Source organism: Mya arenaria, chromosome 7 (assembly GCF_026914265.1).
Source record: "Mya arenaria isolate MELC-2E11 chromosome 7, ASM2691426v1".
In the NCBI taxonomy this organism is placed as follows: domain Eukaryota; kingdom Metazoa; phylum Mollusca; class Bivalvia; order Myida; family Myidae; genus Mya; species Mya arenaria.
In genome coordinates this window covers 27,977,594-27,987,275 of record NC_069128.1, presented here as the reverse complement: position 1 = coordinate 27,987,275, position 9,682 = coordinate 27,977,594, and positions in this window count along the sequence as shown.

Below are 9,682 nucleotides of genomic sequence, written 5' to 3'. Positions count from 1 at the left end.
TCCAGGCCAAGGACCAGCATTTGAGGTCACAATTAAGTTTAACTTACCGGTAGTCATTTTTTTTAAATTGTAAAACCAGTTAAAACAAAATTATACATTTAACAATAACTCTTGCACAAAAATATGTGCGATTGTAGTCATGTTGGCTCAACCTCAACTGATCTAAGTGAGTTTGGTTACGGTGTTTGCCCCTCAACCAAGAGGGTGTAGGTTGTATTTCCACCAGAGTGAGGGTGGTCTACTTGTATAGGTGTCTACCCCTGATCCTTGAGAATGTGGGTATGCTCCCCCCACCAGGGTTAGAGTGGTCTACTGGTATAGGTGTCTTTCCCTGACCCTTGAGAGTGTGGGTACGCTCCCCACCAGGGTTAGAGTGGTCCACTGGTATAGGTGTCTATCCCTGACCCTTGAGAGTGTGGGTATGCTCCCCACCAGGGTAAGAGTGGTCTACTGGTATAGGTGTCTATCCCTGACCCTTGAGAGTGTGGGTATGCTCCCCACCAGAGTAAGAGTGGTCTACTGGTATAGGTGTCTATCCCTGACCCTTGAGAATGTGGGTATGCTCCCCACCAGGGTTAGAGTGGTCTACTGGTATAGGTGTCTATCCCTGATCCTTGAGAGTGTGGGTATGCTCCCCACCAGGGTTAGAGTGGTCCACTGGTATAGGTGTCTACCCCTGATCCTTGAGAATGTGGGTATGCTCCCCCCACCAGGGTTAGAGTGGTCTACTGGTATAGGTGTCTTTCCCTGACCCTTGAGAGTGTGGGTATGCTCCCCACCAGGGTTAGAGTGGTCCACTGGTATAGGTGTCTATCCCTGACCCTTGAGAGTGTGGGTACGCTCCCCACCAGGGTTAGAGTGGTCTACTGGTATAGGTGTCTACCCCTGACCCTTGAGAGTGTGGGTATGCTCCCCACCAGGGTTAGAGTGGTCTACTGGTATAGGTGTCTATCCCTGACCCTTGAGAGTGTGGGTATGCTCCCCACCAGGGTTAGAGTGGTCTACTGGTATAGGTGTCTTTCCCTGACCCTTGAGAGTGTGGGTACGCTCCCCACCAGGGTTAGAGTGGTCTACTGGTATAGGTGTCTACCCCTGACCCTTGAGAGTGTGGGTATGCTCCCCACCAGGGTTAGAGTGGTCTACTGGTATAGGTGTCTTTCCCTGACCCTTGAGAGTGTGGGTATGCTCCCCACCAGGGTTAGAGTGGTCCACTGGTATAGGTGTCTATCCCTGACCCTTGAGAGTGTGGGTATGCTCCCCACCAGGGTTAGAGTGGTCTACTGGTATAGGTGTCTTTCCCTGATCCTTGAGAGTGTGGGTATGCTCCCCACCAAGGTTAGAGTGGTCCACTGGTATAGGTGTCTATCCCTGACCCTTGAGAGTGTGGGTATGCTCCCCACCAGGGTTAGAGTGGTCTACTGGTATAGGTGTCTATCCCTGATCCTTGAGAGTGTGGGTATGCTCCCCACCAAGGTTAGAGTGGTCCACTGGTATAGGTGTCTATCCCTGACCCTTGAGAGTGTGGGTATGCTCCCCACCAGGGTTAGAGTGGTCTACTGGTATAGGTGTCTATCCCTGATCCTTGAGAATGTGGGTATGCTCCCCACCAGGGTTAGAGTGGTCCACTGGTATAGGTGTCTATCCCTGACCCTTGAGAGTGTGGGTATGCTCCCCACCAGAGTAAGAGTGGTCTACTGGTATAGGTGTCTATCCCTGACCCTTGAGAGTGTGGGTATGCTCCCCACCAGGGTTAGAGTGGTCCACTGGTATAGGTGTCTATCCCTGACCCTTGAGAGTGTGGGTATGCTCCCCACCAGGGTTAGAGTGGTCTACTGGTATAGGTGTCTATCCCTGATCCTTGAGAATGTGGGTATGCTCCCCACCAGGGTTAGAGTGGTCCACTGGTATAGGTGTCTATCCCTGACCCTTGAGAGTGTGGGTATGCTCCCCACCAGAGTAAGAGTGGTCTACTGGTATAGGTGTCTATCCCTGACCCTTGAGAGTGTGGGTACGCTCCCCACCAGGGTTAGAGTGGTCTACTGGTATAGGTGTCTATCCCTGACCCTTGAGAGTGTGGGTAAGCTCCCCACCAGGGTTAGAGTGGTCCACTGGTATAGGTGTCTATCCCTGACCCTTGAGAGTGTGGGTATGCTCCCCACCAGGGTTAGAGTGGTCTACTGGTATAGGTGTCTATCCCTGATCCTTGAGAATGTGGGTATGCTCCCCACCAGGGTTAGAGTGGTCCACTGGTATAGGTGTCTATCCCTGACCCTTGAGAGTGTGGGTATGCTCCCCACCAGAGTAAGAGTGGTCTACTGGTATAGGTGTCTATCCCTGATCATTGAGAGTGTGGGTATGCTCCCCACCAGGGTAAGAGTGGTCTACTGGTATAGGTGTCTATCCCTGATCCTTGAGAGTGTGGGTATGCTCCCCACCAGGGTAAGAGTGGTCTACTGGTATAGGTGTCTATCCCTGATCCTTGAGAGTGTGGGTATGCTCCCCACCAGGGTTAGAGTGGTCTACTGGTATAGGTGTCTATCCCTGACCCTAAAGAATGTGGGTACACTCCCCACCAGGGTAAGAGTGGTCTACTGGTATAGGTGTCTATCCCTGACCCTTGAGAGTGTGGGTATGCTCCCCACCAGGGTAAGAGTGGTCTACTGGTATAGGTGTCTATCCCTGACCCTAAAGAATGTGGGTACACTCCCCACCAGGGTAAGAGTGGTCTACTGGTATAGGTGTCTATCCCTGATCCTTGAGAGTGTGGGTATGCTCCCCACCAGGGTAAGAGTGGTCTACTGGTATAGGTGTCTATCCCTGATCCTTGAGAGTGTGGGTATGCTCCCCACCAGGGTTAGAGTGGTCTACTGGTATAGGTGTCTATCCCTGATCCTTGAGAGTGTGGGTATGCTCCCCACCAGGGTAAGAGTGGTCTACTGGTATAGGTGTCTATCCCTGACCCTTGAGAGTGTGGGTATGCTCCCCACCAGGGTTAGAGTGGTCTACTGGTATAGGTGTCTATCCCTGACCCTTGAGAGTGTGGGTACACTCCCCACCAGGGTAAGAGTGGTCTACTGGTATAGGTGTCTTTCCCTGACCCTTGAGAGTGTGGGTATGCTCCCCACCAAGGTTAGAGTGGTCTACTGGTATAGGTGTCTTTCCCTGACCCTTGAGAGTGTGGGTACGCTCCCCACCAGGGTTAGAGTGGTCTACTGGTATAGGTGTCTATCCCTGATCCTTGAGAGTGTGGGTATGCTCCCCACCAGGGTTAGAGTGGTCTACTGGTATAGGTGTCTATCCCTGACCCTTGAGAGTGTGGGTATGCTCCCCACCAGGGTTAGAGTGGTCTACTGGTATAGGTGTCTATCCCTGATCCTTGAGAGTGTGGGTATGCTCCCCACCAGGGTTAGAGTGGTCTACTGGTATAGGTGTCTATCCCTGACCCTTGAGAGTGTGGGTATGCTCCCCACCAGGGTTAGAGTGGTCTACTGGTATAGGTGTCTATCCCTGATCCTTGAGAGTGTGGGTATGCTCCCCACCAGGGTTAGAGTGGTCTACTGGTATAGATGTCTATCCCTGACCCTTGAGAGTGTGGGTATGCTCCCCACCAGAGTAAGAGTGGTCTACTGGTATAGGTGTCTATCCCTGATCCTTGAGAGTGTGGGTATGCTCCCCACCAGGGTTAGAGTGGTCTACTGGTATAGGTGTCTATCCCTGACCCTTGAGAGTGTGGGTATGCTCCCCACCAGGGTTAGAGTGGTCTACTGGTATAGATGTCTATCCCTGACCCTTGAGAGTGTGGGTATGCTCCCCACCAGGGTTAGAGTGGTCTACTGGTATAGGTGTCTATCCCTGACCCTTGAGAGTGTGGGTATGCTCCCCACCAGAGTAAGAGTGGTCTACTGGTATAGGTGTCTATCCCTGATCCTTGAGAGTGTGGGTATGCTCCCCACCAGGGTAAGAGTGGTCTACTGGTATAGGTGTCTATCCCTGATCCTTGAGAGTGTGGGTATGCTCCCCACCAGGGTTAGAGTGGTCTACTGGTATAGATGTCTATCCCTGACCCTTGAGAGTGTGGGTATGCTCCCCACCAGAGTAAGAGTGGTCTACTGGTATAGGTGTCTATCCCTGATCCTTGAGAGTGTGGGTATGCTCCCCACCAGGGTAAGAGTGGTCTACTGGTATAGGTGTCTATCCCTGACCCTTGAGAGTGTGGGTATGCTCCCCACCAGGGTAAGAGTGGTCTACTGGTATAGATGTCTATCCCTGACCCTTGAGAGTGTGGGTACACTCCCCACCAGGGTAAGAGTGGTCTACTGGTATAGATGTCTATCCCTGACCCTTGAGAGTGTGGGTACACTCCCCACCAGGGTAAGAGTGGTCTACTGGTATAGGTGTCTATCCCTGACCCTTGAGAGTGTGGGTACACTCCCCACCAGGGTAAGAGTGGTCTACTGGCATAGGTGTCTATCCCTGATCCTTGAGAGTGTGGGTATGCTCCCCACCAGGGTAAGAGTGGTCTACTGGTATAGGTGTCTATCCCTGATCCTTGAGAGTGTGGGTATGCTCCCCACCAGGGTTAGAGTGGTCTACTGGTATAGATGTCTATCCCTGATCCTTGAGAGTGTGGGTATGCTCCCCACCAGGGTAAGAGTGGTCTACTGGTATAGGTGTCTATCCCTGATCCTTGAGAGTGTGGGTATGCTCCCCACCAGGGTAAGAGTGGTCTACTGGTATAGGTGTCTATCCCTGATCCTTGAGAGTGTGGGTACGCTCCCCACCAGGGTAAGAGTGGTCTACTGGTATAGGTGTCTATCCCTGACCCTTGAGAGTGTGGGTACGCTCCCCACCAGGGTAAGAGTGGTCTACTGGTATAGGTGTCTATCCCTGACCCTTGAGAGTGTGGGTACGCTCCCCACCAGGGTAAGAGTGGTCTACTGGTATAGGTGTCTATCCCTGACCCTTGAGAGTGTGGGTACGCTCCCCACCAGGGTTAGAGTGGTCCACTGGTATAGGTGTCTATCCCTGACCCTTGAGAATGTGGGTATGCTCCCCACCAGGGTTAGAGTGGTCTACTGGTATAGGTGTCTTTCCCTGACCCTTGAGAGTGTGGGTATGCTCCCCACCAGGGTAAGAGTGGTCTACTGGTATAGGTGTCTATCCCTGACCCTTGAGAGTGTGGGTATGCTCCCCACCAGGGTTAGAGTGGTCTACTGGTATAGGTGTCTATCCCTGATCCTTGAGAGTGTGGGTATGCTCCCCACCAGGGTAAGAGTGGTCTACTGGTATAGGTGTCTATCCCTGATCCTTGAGAGTGTGGGTATGCTCCCCACCAGGGTAAGAGTGGTCTACTGGTATAGGTGTCTATCCCTGATCCTTGAGAGTGTGGGTATGCTCCCCACCAGGGTAAGAGTGGTCTACTGGTATAGGTGTCTATCCCTGACCCTTGAGAGTGTGGGTATGCTCCCCACCAGGGTAAGAGTGGTCTACTGGTATAGGTGTCTTTCCCTGACCCTTGAGAGTGTGGGTATGCTCCCCACCAGGGTTAGAGTGGTCTACTGGTATAGGTGTCTATCCCTGACCCTTGAGAGTGTGGGTATGCTCCCCACCAGGGTAAGAGTGGTCTACTGGTATAGGTGTCTATCCCTGACCCTTGAGAGTGTGGGTATGCTCCCCACCAGGGTTAGAGTGGTCTACTGGTATAGGTGTCTATCCCTGACCCTTGAGAGTGTGGGTATGCTCCCCACCAGGGTTAGAGTGGTCTACTGGTATAGGTGTCTATCCCTGACCCTTGAGAGTGTGGGTATGCTCCCCACCAGGGTAAGAGTGGTCTACTGGTATAGGTGTCTATCCCTGACCCTTGAGAGTGTGGGTATGCTCCCCACCAGGGTTAGAGTGGTCTACTGGTATAGGTGTCTATCCCTGACCCTTGAGAGTGTGGGTATGCTCCCCACCAGGGTAAGAGTGGTCTACTGGTATAGGTGTCTATCCCTGACCCTTGAGAGTGTGGGTATGCTCCCCACCAGGGTTAGAGTGGTCTACTGGTATAGGTGTCTATCCCTGACCCTTGAGAGTGTGGGTATGCTCCCCACCAGGGTTAGAGTGGTCTACTGGTATAGGTGTCTATCCCTGACCCTTGAGAGTGTGGGTATGCTCCCCACCAGGGTAAGAGTGGTCTACTGGTATAGGTGTCTATCCCTGACCCTTGAGAGTGTGGGTATGCTCCCCACCAGGGTTAGAGTGGTCTACTGGTATAGGTGTCTATCCCTGACCCTTGAGAGTGTGGGTATGCTCCCCACCAGGGTTAGAGTGGTCTACTGGTATAGGTGTCTATCTGTCTACCCCTGACCCAAGAGAATGTTGGGTTTGATCCCCACAAGGGTTAGAGTGGGCAACTGGTATTGCTGTCAATCCCTGACCAAAGGGAATTTTTGTTTGATCTCTACCAGAGTTAGTAGTCTACTGGTATATGTGACTATCCCTGCCTGTAGAGAATGTGTGTTCAATCTCCACCAGGGTGAGAGTGGTCTACTGATATTGCTGTCAATCCCTGACCAAAGGAAATTTTGGTTTGATTCCACCAGAGTTAGTGGTCTTCTGGTATAGGCGTCTATCTCTGACCCTTGAGAATATGAGTTCCACCCCTACCAGGGTGAGAGTGGTCTACTGATATAGCTGTCTATCCCTGACCCTAGATAGTGTGGGTTCCATCGCCACCAGGGTTAGAGTTGTCTACTGGTTTAGGTGTCTTTATCCCTGACCCAATGCATAAATAAAATGTATGGCTAAAATGTATTTAGAGTGTGTGTCCCTGGCAGCACTGCTCCAGGATCTTTTTGATCTAATAACCGTAACCTAAATGAAAATGGGGCATACTTTTTGAACAAACACCATTCAAATTGTCAATAACAATCTTTGAAATAAGAGTTTGAATGAACAAGTTCTGAATTATTATACTACATGTAGTGCTTGTCATTAAAAATTGTCAATTAGCCCAGCTACATAAAAACAAGAAATTGAGCAATCCTGGAAAGCTTTTTACTAGGGCAATGCTTATGAGGTTGTGCTTATTTTCAACCACTGCCAATAATCTAAACTTGAGACTCCAAATCGAGATTCATAGTCATGTTTCAAGGACAACAACTCTGTTAAAAAATAGTGTTTAATATTGGTTGTGTGTAACCGTGAAGAGCGGTGAGCGCACTATTTTCTTAAGAATATAACCCTACGCTGAAGGGGTCCCTAGACTTACCGAAATACGATTATTTACCGAAAAACGGATAAAATTACCGAAAGACGCCTTCTAATGCATTTATTTTTAAATAATCTTGTATATATAATGATTATACGCATTGTAGCCAAAAATTATAAAAAAAATATTTAGAAATAATGACTTTATTGACAAAAGAATTCCCTTTTTTAGTCAAATAGAGTTATCTCCCGTCGTCAACCGAAATACGATTTATGGATATGGTTAAACTGGAGTAAACATGATAGAAATTTACCGAAAGACGCTTGCTATTGTATTTATTTTTAATATTCATATATATTTGATGATTTTACACATTGTAGCCAAAAATTAGAAAATAATATCTAGAAATAATGAGTTTTTGTGACAAAAGAATTTCCTTTATTTAGCCAATAAGAGTATTCTCCTGTTCTCAACCGAAATACGATTTATTGATATGTTTAAGGTGAAGTAAGAACATGACAAATATATACAGTTAACTTGATACTGAATTTTTTATTTTATTTTTCATCATTTCTCTACATACATAACATATACATTTGATTAACATCGAACATGGAAGGCTGCATAAAACATAAGTCATACACATAATAAAATTACATGAAATATTGAACGCTGCAAATACAAAATAAAATGATTAACTTACAATATGTATTTAAATCACTGACAAAGACAATAAAATTGAGATTGAGTTATAAGAATATATTAATAATTACCTTTGAATGCATCATGCGTATATATGACCATGAAGAAAAGAAAGGTGTTGTTGAAAGAAATCCGTGGCCTAGTGGTTAAGCGTCCGCCTACGGAGCGGGAGGTCGTGGGTTCGATCCCTGGCCGCGTCATACCAAAAGACGTTAAAAATTGGTACAAGTAGCTCCCTTGCCTGGCGCTTGGCATTTAAAGGGTAGTGCTTGGAAAAGTGGTGTACTCAGTACTGGTTTAACCCAGGAAAGTTGTACCCCGTGTATCGGTGCTTTACACCGAGCACGTAAAAGAACCAAGGGGTCTCTTCGAAAAAGAGCTAGGGTATCGCACCCGGATTTCCTTGTATCCCACCACTGTCTCTTCAGCGTGCTGTCCCTTCAGCAAAAACAAAGGACCCCATTGGAAATAAGTGCTTGCACTTTCATGGGTTATCCTTGACCGCAAGGTCTGAAGAAATACATACATACATACATACATACCTAAGTTCATATGTGCATGGCAAAAATGTTGCCCGAATTGAATTATGTTTCATTTTTATGTGCAATATTTATTATTAACTATGTAGATATCTTCATCGTTGAAATCAAACAGTTAAAGTTAAAATACTTTATTTTTTATGGTTTAGCATGGTGCATTAGAAATAATAGCCTGCATTTCCAGTGTCTGCAATGGATTTGGACTAGTCTGAGTCTTATGACGTACGTGGGCGCTTAAATTTTCCTTTAAATGTCTAGTGCAAAGGACATGGGTAGCATCTGGGAAACTAGATTCAATAGCCTTGACCAAGGCCTTTTCATCGTCAGTATCATTGACCAATTTGTCGGAACTGACTCCTAACTTAAGCTTCAGGTGATGGAAAAGGTGACTATATGTTTCAAAATCACTGTGGTCGTGTATGGGGCCTAAGAAAATTGGGGGATCACCAGTGCAGCGGCGATTGACGGACAGTTCTTTGTAACAAGTAACTGTCACGTGCATTTTACAAAGCATGGAGGTCTTGTCAATGCGGTCCTTTAATGCGTAATTATTATGGTATTTACTCAACACGTGTCACAGAGCCGAAAAGGGTTTACCCAAATTGACACACTTTCAATAATACCAAACTGTCCCCCCAAAAACGTGCCGCTATTTTGTGGGGTGTCATATACCGGGTGGTAATTATGTTGTTTTAAACATCGCCTGATTTTGTGTATTTGGTGGTGTCTGGTTATTATTGTCCATAAGTAAGCTAATTTATCTGAAGATGAGAATTTCGCTGTTTAAAAACTTCTTTTTTCAATTTTCATATCTACAAAAATTAAAATTTGAAAGTCAGGATCTGTACTGTAGATCTAGGTTAGTTTAAAAGAAAATGATTTTAGCGACATTTTCGACCTATTTCAAAGGCAATGTTTCAAGTATATTCCAAAATACTTTCAAATGCTGTATATTGATCTAACATTTCCATAAGAATATAAATGCTATTAGTTGAATCCAAATTCATAATCATTTTCATAATGCAACAGCTTATAAGTTATTTTTACCTGCGTTAAATCGTGTTTCGGTTGGCGAAGGGAGACAACTATTTCACTGACATATTGTTTTTATTCGATTGAACAATAAGTAAATATTTTCATGAACTTTTTCATTTTTATGACTGTGTTTTATTTATATGAATATTATGAGATCATCATTAATTGGAATAATTGATTATTTTGGAAGCTTTTAACTGTCTTTCGGTTGGCG